Source organism: Phoxinus phoxinus (genome assembly GCF_949152265.1).
Source record: "Phoxinus phoxinus genome assembly, chromosome: 3".
NCBI lineage: Eukaryota > Metazoa > Chordata > Actinopteri > Cypriniformes > Leuciscidae > Phoxinus > Phoxinus phoxinus.
In genome coordinates this window covers 15,709,545-15,725,614 of record NC_136878.1, presented here as the reverse complement: position 1 = coordinate 15,725,614, position 16,070 = coordinate 15,709,545, and the positions used below count along the sequence as shown (strand labels likewise).

The 16,070-nt window shown below is 47.8% G+C and overlaps 1 protein-coding gene across 22 annotated transcripts in view; it reads left to right on the top strand.

Moving 5' to 3' along the window:
* Window positions 1-16,070, top strand: part of arvcfb (ARVCF delta catenin family member b) — a 229,897-nt gene that overhangs the window by 28,665 nt on the left and 185,162 nt on the right. For 2 of the 22 annotated variants that reach the window (XM_079605644.1, XM_079605640.1), the window contains exon 2: window positions 9,321-9,462. The exons of 19 other annotated variants lie outside the window; for them this stretch is intronic. The gene's annotated coding sequence lies outside the window, so the exon portion shown is untranslated. Of the gene's footprint in view, window positions 1-9,320; window positions 9,463-16,070 lie in introns of those variants that run through there. One more of the 22 variants, XM_079605629.1, reaches the window with a different exon arrangement.

The window sequence follows — 16,070 nt, the reverse complement described above, 5'->3', positions numbered from 1 at the left end:
ACAGAGCGGCAAAGATCGCGAATCGGGCTGAAATGTAGTGACAAAACCCATTTCATGAACGCTCTCATTCTCAGGAGTCCCAGTGGCACAACTTGGATGGATGAAGCCATAAGACCCTGCAGCCTGAGACATGTGCGATATTGCACTCTCGCCCCCTCTCTGAACTGCGATAGACAGTTCATTAGAGAGAGAACGCGTTCTTGAGAGAGACGCGCTCGCATGGAGACTGAGTTCAACTCCAAGCCCAGGAAAATGACATTCTGACTGGGTGTAAAATTGCTCTTGCTCACATTCACTCTGAACCCGAGAGATGTGACGTGCGCGAGCACACGGCAGGTGTCCTGCAACACTTTCTCCTTCGATTCGGCTATTATGAGCCAATCGTCTATGTATGTCAGAATCCTCAGACCAGACATTCTCATGGGTGCTAAACCCGCCTCCGCACACAGACAAAAACTGCGAGGACTTAGACTGAGTCCAAATGGCAGAACTGTGAATTCGTAACATGTGCCTTGGTAGGCGAAACGAAGAAACTTCCTGTGTGGCGGATAAATGCTTATATGGAAGAAAGCATCTTTCAGGTCTACCGATGTGAACCAGTCGTTCTGTTTTATGGCGCGGGCGAGCGAGCCATGAGTTAGCATTCTGAAATTGTATTTCCTCAAATGTTTGTTCAACACACGAAGGTCCAAGATAGGGCGGAGAGAGCCGTCCTTCTTTGGGACCAGGAAATAACGAGAATAAAATCCCTGATTCATCAGACTGGGGGGCACCACCTGAATAGCTTCCTTGTTTAGGAGGGAGGATATTTCCTCTTTCAGAATGTGTGAAGCGTTCTCTTCCGTGTGTGAAGAGAGAACGCCGTTGAAATGCGGGGGTTTCATTGCAAACTGCAATCTGTAGCCCTGCATTATAGTGCGCATCACCCACTCGGGAGCCGAAACCGCTTGCCAAGCCCGTTCGTGACTCGCGAGTGTTCCCACCCGAGCCGCAGCGGAGCTGTGTAAGCCCAGCTGACTCATTTGTGATGCAATGGCGCCATCTAGTGGATGAACTAGGGGCGGCATGCCGGGGTTTAGAAAGATGTTCTCTCTCTGCAGGGAGATGAATTCTCTCTGCGGAGAGAGATCCTCTCTCCGTAACGAATTCATTTGATTCGTTTGTTTTAATGTGTTTTTTGTTTTTTTGTGTGTTTTGTGTTGGGGGAACACTGGGGCCGAAGCCTTTAATAATTCGGTGAGGGGAAGTGAGTGTGTGCGGTGTGGTGACACTGCTTTGTGACTTTTCCTCACAACAGACCCCTCGAACGTGAGGGGGGAACACACGTTCAACAAACACATGGGCTGGGCAGCCTCGCGAGAGACCCTGCGTCTTTTGGACAGGGGTTCTTGGACATGAAGAGAGTCCAAAGGGCTCGTAGCCCGTGAAAGTGGACTCGATGCCCCCACCGGCCGAACATCAGGCAGGCCGCTTGCGTTTCGAGTCGGTGGGGGTAGGGTTAGATGGTCTTCCAGCCGCGGCCGCGGCGGGAGTAGATTTTCCCCAGTGCTTAGCAGGCGGTGGGTTATTCTGCCGTGGGGCGGGGGGTCTGTTGCGGGGCCTTTCCTTGCCCTGGTGGAAATGTCGTCCCATGGCAGGTGGGTTAGGCAAACGCGCAGGGGGTGCCTGGCGTGGGGCCGCCTTCCTAGGAAGGCATAACTTGAAGGCCTCATCCTCCTTCTTTTTGTCGTCACACCGTTGTTGCATCAATGCGACGGCGGGGCCGAAGAGAGCCCGGCCGGGCTCCACCGATGCGCCCGCGATGCGCCGCTTCTCACTGTCAGGAAGGCCCGACAGGTTAAGCCAGAGCGCGCGCTCTCCCACCACAGAAAGCGCCATAGAGCGCCCGCAGGCTTGGACGGCCTGCCGAGCGTTACGGAGGACGAGGTCGTTCACCGTGAGGATCTCCTTCCACAAGGTTAGAGAAGGAGTTCCCTTTTCCAGCTGTTGCCCTAATTCGTCCAAAATCTCCGCCTGGTAAGCGGAGAGGAGTGAAGAGACGTTCAGGGCCCTGACAGCCAAGGCCGAGGATTTGTATGCGGCCTGGTGAACTGAGGCAGAAAAACGGTCCATCTTGTTGGGCAAGACCGGCTTCGGGGGAGCGAGCAGCCCTCCCTGAGCGGGGTTAAGGTGCCTGGCGATGGAAGGCTCGATAGCGGGGGGGTCACCCATACCATGAGCTGCCATGTCCTTCACCTCAAGACCCGTGAGACCGTGTTTGAAGTCGAGGGGGTCGCTCCAATTGTGCCTCATGTGCTTAGCGCACGCTGGAAGGACGGGGAAGAGTTGTTTTCTCGGACCGGGAGGGGGTCCCAGCACTTTCCCGTCGTAAATATCCCTCTCCTGGTCGGTGGCGCTCTGTGGAGCCGGCCATTCCATGTTGAGGCGAGCGGCCGCTCGCTCACAAACTTCCAGGAGGATGGACTGAGGCAAGGCCGTGTGGGCGCTAGCCTGGGGAAAGCCAGAGGGCGGGATGGCCTCCTCGTCCTCTGAGACCCCAAGAAGGGCCGCGTCATCCTCATCGCCGGAACCGGCCGGTTCGTCGACGAGCGTGAGGTTGCCCGCGAAGATGTCCTCTTCGGGGAATGCGGGATTGGGCTGGTCAGCCCAAATGAGAGAGGCGGCGCCCCGGGAGTCCCCCGGTAGCGCGTCGTCGTCACCGTGTCCCCCATCCGAGTCAGAGAGGCCGAGCTCGGAGCACTGGGTCGCTGCAACTTTCAGACGACGTCGTAAAAGCTTCTTGGGCAGCATAAGGCAGTGACTGCAATTTTCCGGGTTCTCCAAGGCTTCTTGAGCGTGTTTAAGGCCCAAGCAGACCACGCAGAACGGGTGAAGGTCCTTAGCGGCGATGAGCGCACCACACGCGGCCGGGCAGGCCCGTGATAGGCTGTTCCCCGGAGAAGCGGAAGGTTTAGACAACGACATTCCGGAGAAGAACTCGGAAAAATCTGTGGCGGGCAGCCGTGGAAGGAGGAGCAGGTGAAAAACGGCGAGAGCGCGGGCGGCTCCGAATGCAGAACACAGCAGAAAGGCTGAAAAAACGACTGTCACGTCTGACGGAGGCTGATCAGGCGATATGTCCTCCTGAAGACACGAAAGTGAGCAGCGTAATCCAACCGAACTGTGTCAGTGCAGAGATCGCGAGAAGCGAATGTCAACTGGAGAATAGCAGCGCTTGCAGGCGTTATATGCCACTAGGTAAGGGGGCGGGGCCTTACCTGGCATTGGCTGCGCGCTTCTGTCTGTCTAGCCAGACTTGGTGCAATTGGATGCTTCTGCAGAGGTCAGGTACGGATGCCCTTCCCATAGGTGGATCTCGAACACGAGATGATGAAAGAGAACCATGTAAATGTATGCATGCAGTGCTGATTTTTGGAATAGCTTTAGATCAGAGCTTGTCTGGGCGGCAATGTTTCGACTGCCTAATACCTGTGTCTCATATCTCATTCTAAATACATCGGACTGCTTAAATTTGCTGCTTTATATAATTCAGTGATGTGTTTTATCATGGATACAGCAGCACCTCATGCATTATTTGGCCCCCATCCCTCCGCAGTCTCGGCAGTAATACAGTATGCATATGCTAATAGGTTTCAATTCATTGAGTTTGCTGTGGGCTGATGTACTGAGGGGATAGAACCCTGAATGTGTGACCTTCTCCTCCTCCTTTGAATAGATTTGATGGATTTATAGTCAGATATAACTGCTCTCTCAAATGCTGAATATTTCAATCTTAGTTCTCCTGAGACACAGAAGACTGGCAAGACATTGACAGCCACAAAATGTGTGTGGTGTTGAGGCTAGTAGTATAAGTCTTTGTGAAAATAATTTGGAAGAGCATTTCTAATGAGTAAATGGTAGAAATGGAATAAAACAACATTGTGAGGCAAACCAAGTAAGTCAAACCATTAGGTTGCAGTTAGGTAATGTCATAATACAATGTTTTAGAAGCAACATACAATTACGTGTAGAACACTTATTTTAAAAGAATTTAGTACTAAATTGCAACTAATGGCATTTTGGAAAATTGAGAGAACCTACCTTTTCTATACACTAATATGTCTTGTTCACATGGTTCTGAAGTCCAAGTTTTTTGTATTTTTATCTTTGTTGGTTACAAATGGCATTGATTTTGGCAACATTTGGATGAATAAATAAAAAAGATGAATGAATCAAATTGCGATATGGAATAGCGTCTGTGATTATTAAACAGCAAAACGATAGCTGTTAATTATGAAGTCTGCTTACTCTGCATGACTCTGTGAATGAGCGTTGCAGTTTCGTCTACCGCACATACTTAAGCTTGTGACCCTTCTAGTGTTTTCAGCGTCTTGCAATATGAGGACATTCTACTCAAACTTCATCTCCAGAGCTGAGTCACTTCACCAGCATTTCACCATTTCATTTGAGAAAACTATAGTCAAGTACACTCCAGTGTTGCCCACAGGATTTTGTGGAGGGTGGACCTCGGTCCCTGTGGGCAAGCCCCCCGTAATACATCTTTTTACATTTTAAAGTTAAATTCATCAATCTGGTCCACTTTGGGAGTTTAAAATTAAGAGCTCCAACCCATATTCAGTGTGAAAATTGAACAAACAAAAAAAGTCTGTGCATTGACTTGTATCTGAACTTTAAATGGTAATTCAAACCTCTTTTTAGTTTTCTGCATTACACTACATACTACCACTACTACTAATAATTTTATAATATCATTCCTATGACAGTAATAGTAATAAACAGTAATTTATGTTAAAAAATTAATAATAAATGCTGTTATTGTCAAATATAAATTATAAAATTATTCGTAACTTGTGCCTGCTACGTTCCCAAATGCATGCTAAACTCAGCACATGCACAGATGGTATTGGAACCGGTATTGAGAATCGAACCTGTGGAGCTGATCACGTGAGCCAAGTTCACACTTCTCTTTGCGCAGTCTTTTGAAAAGAACACAAAACCTATTGTACTTTTGATTTTAGTTTGTTTGACAGCAATGGCGCAAAACACGACATTAAAGACCTTTTGGTTTCACAGACAGGGTTTATATTAAGCGAGGATTAGGCCTATTAGGACATTTAAGTAGTTTTTATTAACGTGCCTTGGAAAAAAAAACCTCGTACAGACCCAACTGCCAAAGAACTGAGAATTTTTGGACTAGGCTAAACCAGCTGCCGTAGTCAGCAGCGATGTTCATTATGTCACTGTTTAGCAACATTAATGCATGCGTCGTCTCCTCATCTTCATTTATATAGTACTTCCTATACTTCCTCCTGAAGTGACTCGCCGCGTGCATTGCATAAAACATTATTTTCAAGCTGCATCCTCGCTTCATTCTCAAACGTTATTGTTTGCCCAAAGTAGTGTAGGCAAACTAGCCTATATAATAAACTATGACCAGAGATACAATCAGCCCACAAAGTCGTTTCTTCATAGTAAAGCGGCGTGTTGTCTGCCGGATTTTCCTCCTCTTTGTTTACTTCCGTCAGTTCTGTTGGAAGTTCAATTCTGACAATCGAAGTGCAGTTATGAAAATACGTTCAAGACCCATCTGGCCAACGAGTGATGTGGATGTTGTCACGTGACTGCATTTTGGTTCGTTTCATCAACTGATTCGGACCAGAGCAATCAGTGTGGTGTGAAAAGTAACCAAAATGCTACAAAGTATAATTTTTCTCCCTTGGTCCGGACCAAATTAACCGAACTACAGATGTGATGGCAGAAACTCAAACGTCTACACTACAACCCGTCAAAATAAATGTTTGGTTTAACTTGATGAAATATATTACTATTGTACAGTAAAATGTAATTCTCAAAATATAACAATAATGAATCACATAATTGCACTTTTTTTTCATCTGTTTTCATTTAAACCGTAATTCATTTGATTACATAAAAGTTGTATGCATTTATTTTATTACCACCATAATACATTGTCATAAAATATTCAAATATAATCCAGAAAAAAACACATTTCATTATTGTTACCGTACCATGGACTGTGTGCGTGTGTGTGTGTGTGTTTGAGGATTTTTTTAGGCTGTGAAAAGAGAGTCTTGCTGAGGGTGGCAGCCTCACTTTGCTCTATTTACGCTTTCTGTCACTCCTTACAAGGGTTGTAGAGGTGACTGAGCACCTGACCCTGAGTTGCTTTTAGGGCTGTCAAGTTGAAGGAATTTCCCCTGCGGTGATTTTGAGTGGCTAAATATCGAGATATTAATGTCATTTACATTATTATTATAAAAAAAAAAAAAAAAAAAAAAAAAAGAGTGGGTGGATTTGTATCATTGTGGGGTGATTATGTTCACATACTGCCAACACACATTTATGCCTAAACAATATAAAAGTGGATTTTGCATAATGGTGCCCTTTAACTTGGAGCGCCTTTTATCCTTGCAGGGCTCCTCCATGGGACTTGAGTGTGGTAAACAGGTGACGCTCATTAACACTTGCACCACCGGCCTCGCTCCATTCCCACAGTTCTCGGCCCCGTCCTGCTTGCCACAAATGAACTTATTTAACATTCGATACATTACACATGCATGAAGTGTAAAACAAGAAGGTCATAACCTTATGGGAAAAAAAACACAGAAAATGTGAACATCGTGGTTGCGGTGGTTGCTTGCATTTCTCTGTGTATATTATAACCACCTACATATTCACACACATGCTGCCGATCCCTCTCATCACTTGTTGTTATGAGTGCAGGGATTCATGAGTGTTTATTGCGTGTCACTTATCTCACCTCTACCCGCAGCTCAGTTCATTACGTGGTGATGGGTAAACTACATGTTTCTCATTTTAGTTTTGTTCTGGGCAGAAGCAAGCAGTTGGAATGCATGAATAGAATTGTGTGTTTTTTTTTTTTTTTGCAGAGAATGAGAGATCAACTCAATATTATTATTAACTTAATTCTAGACTGTCATAAAGATTATGAATTCTTTTAGCTTAAAGCAGCTCACAGGCTTTGAGTAATTTGAGGTTGTGTTTCCCTGTTTTTGGCAAATGGATGTTTTTTTTATATATTTTGTGCTGTTCTCATTAACTGCTGGGAAATATTTAGGGTGTTTTCATTCTTGGTCCTTTTCAGGGGTTTGATTTTTGGTTCATATGTGAACACTCCAAACGATCTCAAACTCCTTAAATGCAAACTGAACCGAGACCATCTCGGGAGGTTCACCTTCAGCTAACGGTACGGTTAGCAAAAAATGTCACTTGATATTTCAATTCGCGAATGTTGTTTTGTTATCAGATGCCAACGTATAAATCAGCTGTTTATCATGGCTGCTGCTGCTTCTGGGAGATCTCTACAAATTATTTGTTCATAACAACAACCTACACTTATTTATTGTAATTTTAACAGCTTCCAAATTGTCAGACGTGGCTGCGTGCCTTTCCAGTTAAAAATGGTTTTATGAGCGCACACATGACACATCTAAAAGCTCATGCAAAGAATGCCAGCTGTCACAGCGCATGTACTAATCTGAATTATTGTTGGTGTCTTATTGCATTTAAAGTGTCAAAAACACGCAAGGTTCACATAAACAGTTGTTTTTTGTCTTAAGTGAATGTAAACATCTGTAAAAAAAAACAAAAAAAAAAAAGTGTATCAGTATATTGGATTTGTGCATTACTGTAGTTCAAGTGACAGCAGCCTAATATAAGAATCAGTAGATTCAGTAAACTTTTTATTCATACAGTAAAGAATATGAATTTAAATTTTTTCATTTGATTATTCCATTTCTTACTTGAATGCAGTTATTTTATTGTATCTGTCCCATTGTTTTTTCTATGCTGATGTTATCATTGCCTTATGCAATAAAGAAACATGATTCAAGGAAAACAATTCAAAATAAATGTTATTTACTAAGGTGGATGTGTGATATAGTGCACGAATATGGATGTAGGATTGCAACAATTTATATTTTTGTGCAAAAGATAAACAATGTAGAGTTAAGCTCATTGAACAGCATTTGTAGTAATGCCGTTTTACAAAATCCGAATAATTAAAGGACAAGTACGGTATTTTACACTTAAAGCCCTGTTTTCAGATTGTTTCTGATGAAATAGAACGGTTAAAATTGAAATTTGGACACATGCTGCTGGCCCGAGAATTTTCGGTTTCTATGGGAGCAGCCCCCCACCTCCACAATGGCTGCATAGGTGCACTGGAACAATACTTCCTAAAACGCATTAAACTTTCGTTTACGAAGACGTGAAACTCACCGAGTGGGTCAGGAGTGTTCACTGATATGCTCACACAAAAATCGCTGCAAAAGATGCTTTCCAACAGGTTTTATCGTAGTTTTTGTAAAACCGTACCTCATAGCACATCCAATACAAGTCAATGGAGTTGGACAAAAACTAAAATTCTATTTAATCAGAAACGATCTAAAAACAGGGCTTTAAAGGGATAGTTCACCCAAAATGAAAGAAGATATTTTGAAGAATGTTGGTGACCAGACAGTTCATGGAGCCCATTGACTTCCATAGTATCTTTTTTTCCTACTATGAAAGTCAGTGGGGTCCATCAACTGTCTGGTCACCAACATTCTTCAAAATATCTTCTTTTGTGTTCAACAGAAGAAAGAAACTCACACAGGGTTGAAACAACTTGAGGGTGAGTAAATGATGACAGAATTTTCATTTTTGGGTGAACTATCCCTTTAAGTGTAAAATACTGAACTTGTCCTTTAATAATAATTATAGTTATATTTTCAAATATTTTGGTTTGTGAGGCACATACAATGTAAGTGAATGGGATACAATTTTTGAAGGCCATGGGGTCAGCCATCAAACACTGAACTGGACTAGATCCAAAAAGCAACAGTGCACAGAGGTCTGAGACCACATTCCTTCGTGGACCAAAAAAGGGTCAGAGTCCGATTTCAGGGACAGGGACAGTGTGAACGTAAAGAGACCTGGGTCCTTTTTCCCTTGGTTCACCTCTTGGTCCACTTAAAGGAGTCTGAGTTCAGAGGACTCAAGTGTGAACACACCCTTATATAGGCCTATATATACCAGGGGGCTTCAAACTTCAGGCCAGGGATAATCTGTTCTGATTGCTTTGAAGTATTCGCATACTTTTTTTCCATCTTACAGTGAATCCATTAAGATAAGTTGTATCTGTATTGATGTACAGTGTGTGAATTTTTATTTTATTTCAATGTTATGTAAAAATATATTTAAAATTAAGCTTCGGCTTTGGTTGATGTAGTCGGCTTTGTAGTTAATATTGTATTTTTTGTTTAACACATTTCGTTTTTATTAATTTTTTAAACTAGGTTAGGATTGAACAATAATTGGCGGACCCCATGCAGTGCCACCACGGACCCCTGTAGGGGTTACCGACCCCCTGTTGAGGATCCCTGCTGCATGCGCATGATTACAGTCGGGTAACAGACTTTTGACTTCTGAGTTTTCAAAGTAAGCATGCTTTTAAAACACTTAAATGCGCTACTATGTAACATTGTGATTTAAGCACTAAATTCAACGGAAACTCAATTGTTATCAGCAACAAATTTGACGAACATTTACCCTGACCTTGTATGAATTTATGAAGTAGTCATTTTTTGGCTCTCATTTGCATAAAATGCTGCATTTTTGACACGTTCACCACTTGCTCTGATCCAGTGTCAATCCCATAGTCCCTGTGCAAGCCTGCCCATGTCCTATAGAGAATGACCTGGAAAGGCCTGTTCAGTGGAAACATATGGTCACTTTTTTTTATCTAGCAGTCATTAGTCTGTTTACCACATTATCTGAGTGTCCCCACATACATCCTCCTTCCAGATAAGAGAATTTAAAGGGCACCCAATTACATCTGAATCCAAGGTTATTCCCTATTAAGATCTCTGCTTCTTTTACCTCAGGGATTTTCTGGTTTTGTTCAGATTTCACAAGCCTCAGAGGTCATGCAATCTGGAGGGAAAAAAAAGGGTGATTACAGAAAATGTGACCCTTTCTTCTTTTTTGGACTTGGGGACAACAACTCTGGGCAAAATGAATTTTTGTTGACAAAAACAGTTCTCTTTCATCATCTCGTGTTCGAGATCCACCTATGGGAAGGGCATCCGTACCTGACCTCTGCAGAAGCATCCAATTGCACCAAGTCTGGCTAGACAGACAGAAGCGCGCAGCCAATGCCAGGTAAGGCCCCGCCCCCTTACCTAGTGGCATATAACGCCTGCAAGCGCTGCTATTCTCCAGTTGACATTCGCTTCTCGCGATCTCTGCACTGACACAGTTCGGTTGGATTACGCTGCTCACTTTCGTGTCTTCAGGAGGACATATCGCCTGATCAGCCTCCGTCAGACGTGACAGTCGTTTTTTCAGCCTTTCTGCTGTGTTCTGCATTCGGAGCCGCCCGCGCTCTCGCCGTTTTTCACCTGCTCCTCCTTCCACGGCTGCCCGCCACGGATTTTTCCGAGTTCTTCTCCGGAATGTCGCTGTCTAAACCTTCCGCTTCTCCGGGGAACAGCCTATCACGGGCCTGCCCGGCCGCGTGTGGTGCGCTCATCGCCGCTAAGGACCTTCACCCGTTCTGCGTGGTCTGCTTGGGCCTTAAACACGCTCAAGAAGCCTTGGAGAACCCGGAAAATTGCAGTCACTGCCTTATGCTGCCCAAGAAGCTTTTACGACGTCGTCTGAAAGTTGCAGCGACCCAGTGCTCCGAGCTCGGCCTCTCTGACTCGGATGGGGGACACGGTGACGACGACGCGCTACCGGGGGACTCCCGGGGCGCCGCCTCTCTCATTTGGGCTGACCAGCCCAATCCCGCATTCCCCGAAGAGGACATCTTCGCGGGCAACCTCACGCTCGTCGACGAACCGGCCGGTTCCGGCGATGAGGATGACGCGGCCCTTCTTGGGGTCTCAGAGGACGAGGAGGCCATCCCGCCCTCTGGCTTTCCCCAGGCTAGCGCCCACACGGCCTTGCCTCAGTCCATCCTCCTGGAAGTTTGTGAGCGAGCGGCCGCTCGCCTCAACATGGAATGGCCGGCTCCACAGAGCGCCACCGACCAGGAGAGGGATATTTACGACGGGAAAGTGCTGGGACCCCCTCCCGGTCCGAGAAAACAACTCTTCCCCGTCCTTCCAGCGTGCGCTAAGCACATGAGGCACAATTGGAGCGACCCCCTCGACTTCAAACACGGTCTCACGGGTCTTGAGGTGAAGGACATGGCAGCTCATGGTATGGGTGACCCCCCCGCTATCGAGCCTTCCATCGCCAGGCACCTTAACCCCGCTCAGGGAGGGCTGCTCGCTCCCCCGAAGCCGGTCTTGCCCAACAAGATGGACCGTTTTTCTGCCTCAGTTCACCAGGCCGCATACAAATCCTCGGCCTTGGCTGTCAGGGCCCTGAACGTCTCTTCACTCCTCTCCGCTTACCAGGCGGAGATTTTGGACGAATTAGGGCAACAGCTGGAAAAGGGAACTCCTTCTCTAACCTTGTAGAAGGAGATCCTCACGGTGAACGACCTCGTCCTCCGTAACGCTCGGCAGGCCGTCCAAGCCTGCGGGCGCTCTATGGCGCTTTCTGTGGTGGGAGAGCGCGCGCTCTGGCTTAACCTGTCGGGCCTTCCTGACAGTGAGAAGCGGCGCATCGCGGGCGCATCGGTGGAGCCCGGCCGGGCTCTCTTCGGCCCCGCCGTCGCATTGATGCAACAACGGTGTGACGACAAAAAGAAGGAGGATGAGGCCTTCAAGTTATGCCTTCCTAGGAAGGCGGCCCCACGCCAGGCACCCCCTGCGCGTTTGCCTAACCCACCTGCCATGGGACGACATTTCCACCAGGGCAAGGAAAGGCCCCGCAACAGACCCCCCGCCCCACGGCAGAATAACCCACCGCCTGCTAAGCACTGGGGAAAATCTACTCCCGCCGCGGCCGCGGCTGGAAGACCATCTAACCCTACCCCCACCGACTCGAAACGCAAGCGGCCTGCCTGATGTTCGGCCGGTGGGGGCATCGAGTCCACTTTCACGGGCTACGAGCCCTTTGGACTCTCTTCATGTCCAAGAACCCCTGTCCAAAAGACGCAGGGTCTCTCGCGAGGCTGCCCAGCCCATGTGTTTGTTGAACGTGTGTTCCCCCCTCACGTTCGAGGGGTCTGTTGTGAGGAAAAGTCACAAAGCAGTGTCACCACACCGCACACACTCACTTCCCCTCACCGAATTATTAAAGGCTTCGGCCCCAGTGTTCCCCCAACACAAAACACACAAAAAAACAAAAAACACATTAAAACAAACGAATCAAATGAATTCGTTACGGAGAGAGGATCTCTCTCCGCAGAGAGAATTCATCTCCCTGCAGAGAGAGAACATCTTTCGAAACCCCGGCATGCCGCCCCTAGTTCATCCACTAGATGGCGCCATTGCATCACAAATGAGTCAGCTGGGCTTACACAGCTTCGCTGCGGCTCGGGTGGGAACACTCGCGAGTCACGAACGGGCTTGGCAAGCGGTTTCGGCTCCCGAGTGGGTGATGCGTACTATAATGCAGGGCTACAGATTGCAGTTTGCAATGAAACCCCCGCATTTCAACGGCGTTCTCTCTTCACACACGGAAGAGAACGCTTCACACATTCTGAAAGAGGAAATATCCTCCCTCCTAAACAAGGAAGCTATTCAGGTGGTGCCCCCCAGTCTGATGAATCAGGGATTTTATTCTCGTTATTTCCTGGTCCCAAAGAAGGACGGCTCTCTCCGCCCTATCTTGGACCTTCGTGTGTTGAACAAACATTTGAGGAAATACAATTTCAGAATGCTAACTCATGGCTCGCTCGCCCGCGCCATAAAACAGAACGACTGGTTCACATCGGTAGACCTGAAAGATGCTTTCTTCCATATAAGCATTTATCCGCCACACAGGAAGTTTCTTCGTTTCGCCTACCAAGGCACATGTTACGAATTCACAGTTCTGCCATTTGGACTCAGTCTAAGTCCTCGCAGTTTTTGTCTGTGTGCGGAGGCGGGTTTAGCACCCATGAGAATGTCTGGTCTGAGGATTCTGACATACATAGACGATTGGCTCATAATAGCCGAATCGAAGGAGAAAGTGTTGCAGGACACCTGCCGTGTGCTCGCGCACGTCACATCTCTCGGGTTCAGAGTGAATGTGAGCAAGAGCAATTTTACACCCAGTCAGAATGTCATTTTCCTGGGCTTGGAGTTGAACTCAGTCTCCATGCGAGCGCGTCTCTCTCAAGAACGCGTTCTCTCTCTAATGAACTGTCTATCGCAGTTCAGAGAGGGGGCGAGAGTGCAATATCGCACATGTCTCAGGCTGCAGGGTCTTATGGCTTCATCCATCCAAGTTGTGCCACTGGGACTCCTGAGAATGAGAGCGTTCATGAAATGGGTTTTGTCACTACATTTCAGCCCGATTCGCGATCTTTGCCGCTCTGTAATAGTGACGCGCGCCTGCTCGGCAGCCGTGCGACACTGGAAGAGCGCAGACTTTTACGCACAGGGAACCCCTCTGGGGACGGTTATGATGCGGAAAGTTGTGACGACAGATGCGTCCTTAACAGGCTGGGGTGCCACCCAGGAGGGCAGAACGGTGAACGGTCTGTGGCCGAGCAGACTACGTTCAGCGCACATAAATTATTTAGAGCTGTTGACCATTTGGAAAGCTCTGAATCATTTTCTGCCTCGCCTGCAGGGACATCATGTTCTCGTACGCTGCGACAATACCACGGCTGTGGCTTATATCAACCGTCAGGGCGGCGTGCGCTCGTCGAAACTTCACGCTCTAGCTTACAAGCTTTTGGTGTGGAGCAGACGGGTTTTCCTGTCGTTACGCGCGACTCATGTTCCGGGCATTCTGAACAGAGGTGCGGATCTTCTATCAAGGGGAAATCCAATCTACGGAGATTGGTGCCTTCACCCCCAGATAGTGGATATGTTATGGATGAGATTCGGACAGGCAACCGTAGATCTATTCGCCTCGCGCGAAAACTACCATTGTCCTATGTTCTTCTCGCTAAAGGACGTGGACGCACCCCTCGGGGTAGATGCACTGGCCCACCCATGGCCCAGAGTGCTGCTGTATGCTTTTCCTCCCCTGTGCTTGATAATTCCAACACTGGCCAGGGTGAGAGAGCAGAGCCTGTCTCTCATTCTGATAGCACCCAGGTGGCCCAAGGCACCGTGGCTGGCGGAGATAATCCCTCTGTTATATGCCGAGCCGTGGCGCCTCCCCCCACGCACGGACCTATTGTCCCAAGCGAACGGGGAGATTTACCACCCACACCCGGACAGGGTGGCTCTCTGGGCCTGGCCCGTGAGAGGACGAACCTAAGCGCACTGGGGCTTTCGCCGCGTGTGATTGCCACTATACAGAATGCCAGAGCCGTTTCTACACGGTCCTTATATGGCTGTAAGTGGCAAGTGTTCGAAGGGTGGTGTGATGGGCGTGGTCTCACATCTTATCAGTGCTCAGTTCCTGATATTTTGTGTTTCCTTCAAGACCTCATGGAAAAAGGGAGGTCTTTTTCCACCATTAAGGTCTACCTGGCTGCGATTTCGGCCTGTCATGTGGGCTTTGAGGGCACAACAGTCGGGCAGCATCCTCTAATCCGCAGATTTATGAAGGGTGCCCGTCGCTCTTTGCCAGTCGTCAGGAGAACTGTTCCTGAGTGGGACCTCTCCATGGTGCTGGAGGCTCTGTCTCAACATCCTTTTGAGCCTCTGGGAAGTATTTCCCTTAAGCTGCTGTCCTTCAAGACAGCTTTGCTCTTGGCCTTGGCATCAGCTAAACGTGTCAGTGAGCTACATGCACTCTCGGTTCATCCCTCGTGCACTAAATTCTCTCTTAGTGGAGATAAGGTTTCCCTTAAGCCTAATCCGGCCTTCATGCCGAAGTGCTTCCCTGCGTTCACTTCGGAGGTGTTGGAGCTCTCCGCTTTTCACCCTCCACCGTTTTCCTCCCCGGAGGATCAGAGGCTAAATGCTCTGTGTCCTGTCCGTGCTTTACAGACATATATGACCAGGACCAGTGCGTTCCGGAAGAGCGACCAGCTCTTTATTTCATGGGCGCCCCCTCACAAAGGGAGTCCCATATCTAAGCAACGCCTCTCACATTGGCTTGTGAATGCTATAGCTGTGGCTTATGAATCAAAAGGAGTGCAGCCCCCAGGGGGCATCAGAGCTCATTCCACAAGGGGCTTAGCCGCCTCTTGGGCTTTGTTTAGGGGAGTGTCACTGCAGGACATCTGCTCCGCTGCCAGTTGGGCTTCTCCTCATACCTTTGTGCGTTACTACCGGCTGGATGTCACCAGAATTTCGGTAGCACATTCGGTTTTAGGGGTGGGGTCTTCTTAGCCCTTCCCTGTAACCCCGTTGGAAGTAACGAATAAGGAGTGAATGGGCCGGCTGGCCATGCACATTCCTCTCACCAAGCACGTATTTCCAATCCTTCCTGGGTGTATATATGCACATTGGTGTTGCTGGGGTTATTACCACATACATGTTTCATGTCCTGCATGTGCACAGCAGTTATGTGTGTGCGTCAGGATTGCAGGTTCATGATTATGGGACGTGTCTGGCACCGCCCCCCTGGGGCGACCGTCCTTCTCTGGCTTTCAGAACCTCACTGTGAGTGTATTGGGCAATCGGGGAGCTGTCCATGTCTCTCCCATAGGTGGATCTCGAACACGAGATGATGAAAGAGAACAATAGGTTACTGTCGTAACCCCGGTTCTCTGAAACATCGAGTGGAGAGATCCACCAGCTTTTCCCCGCTTGCCGCACGAGAAGCGAATATACTTACTGGAGAATAGCAGCGCTTGCAGGCGTTATATGCCACTAGGTAAGGGGGCGGGGCCTTACCTGGCATTGGCTGCGCGCTTCTGTCTGTCTTGCCAGACTTGGTGCAATTGGATGCTTCTGCAGAGGTCAGGTACGGATGCCCTTCCCATAGGTGGATCTCTCCACTCGATGTTTCAGAGAACCGGGGTTACGACAGTAACCTATTGTTATATTTTTTATATGTTAGTTTTATATGAGTTTTATGGTGTCTGATTTAAAGTTTTC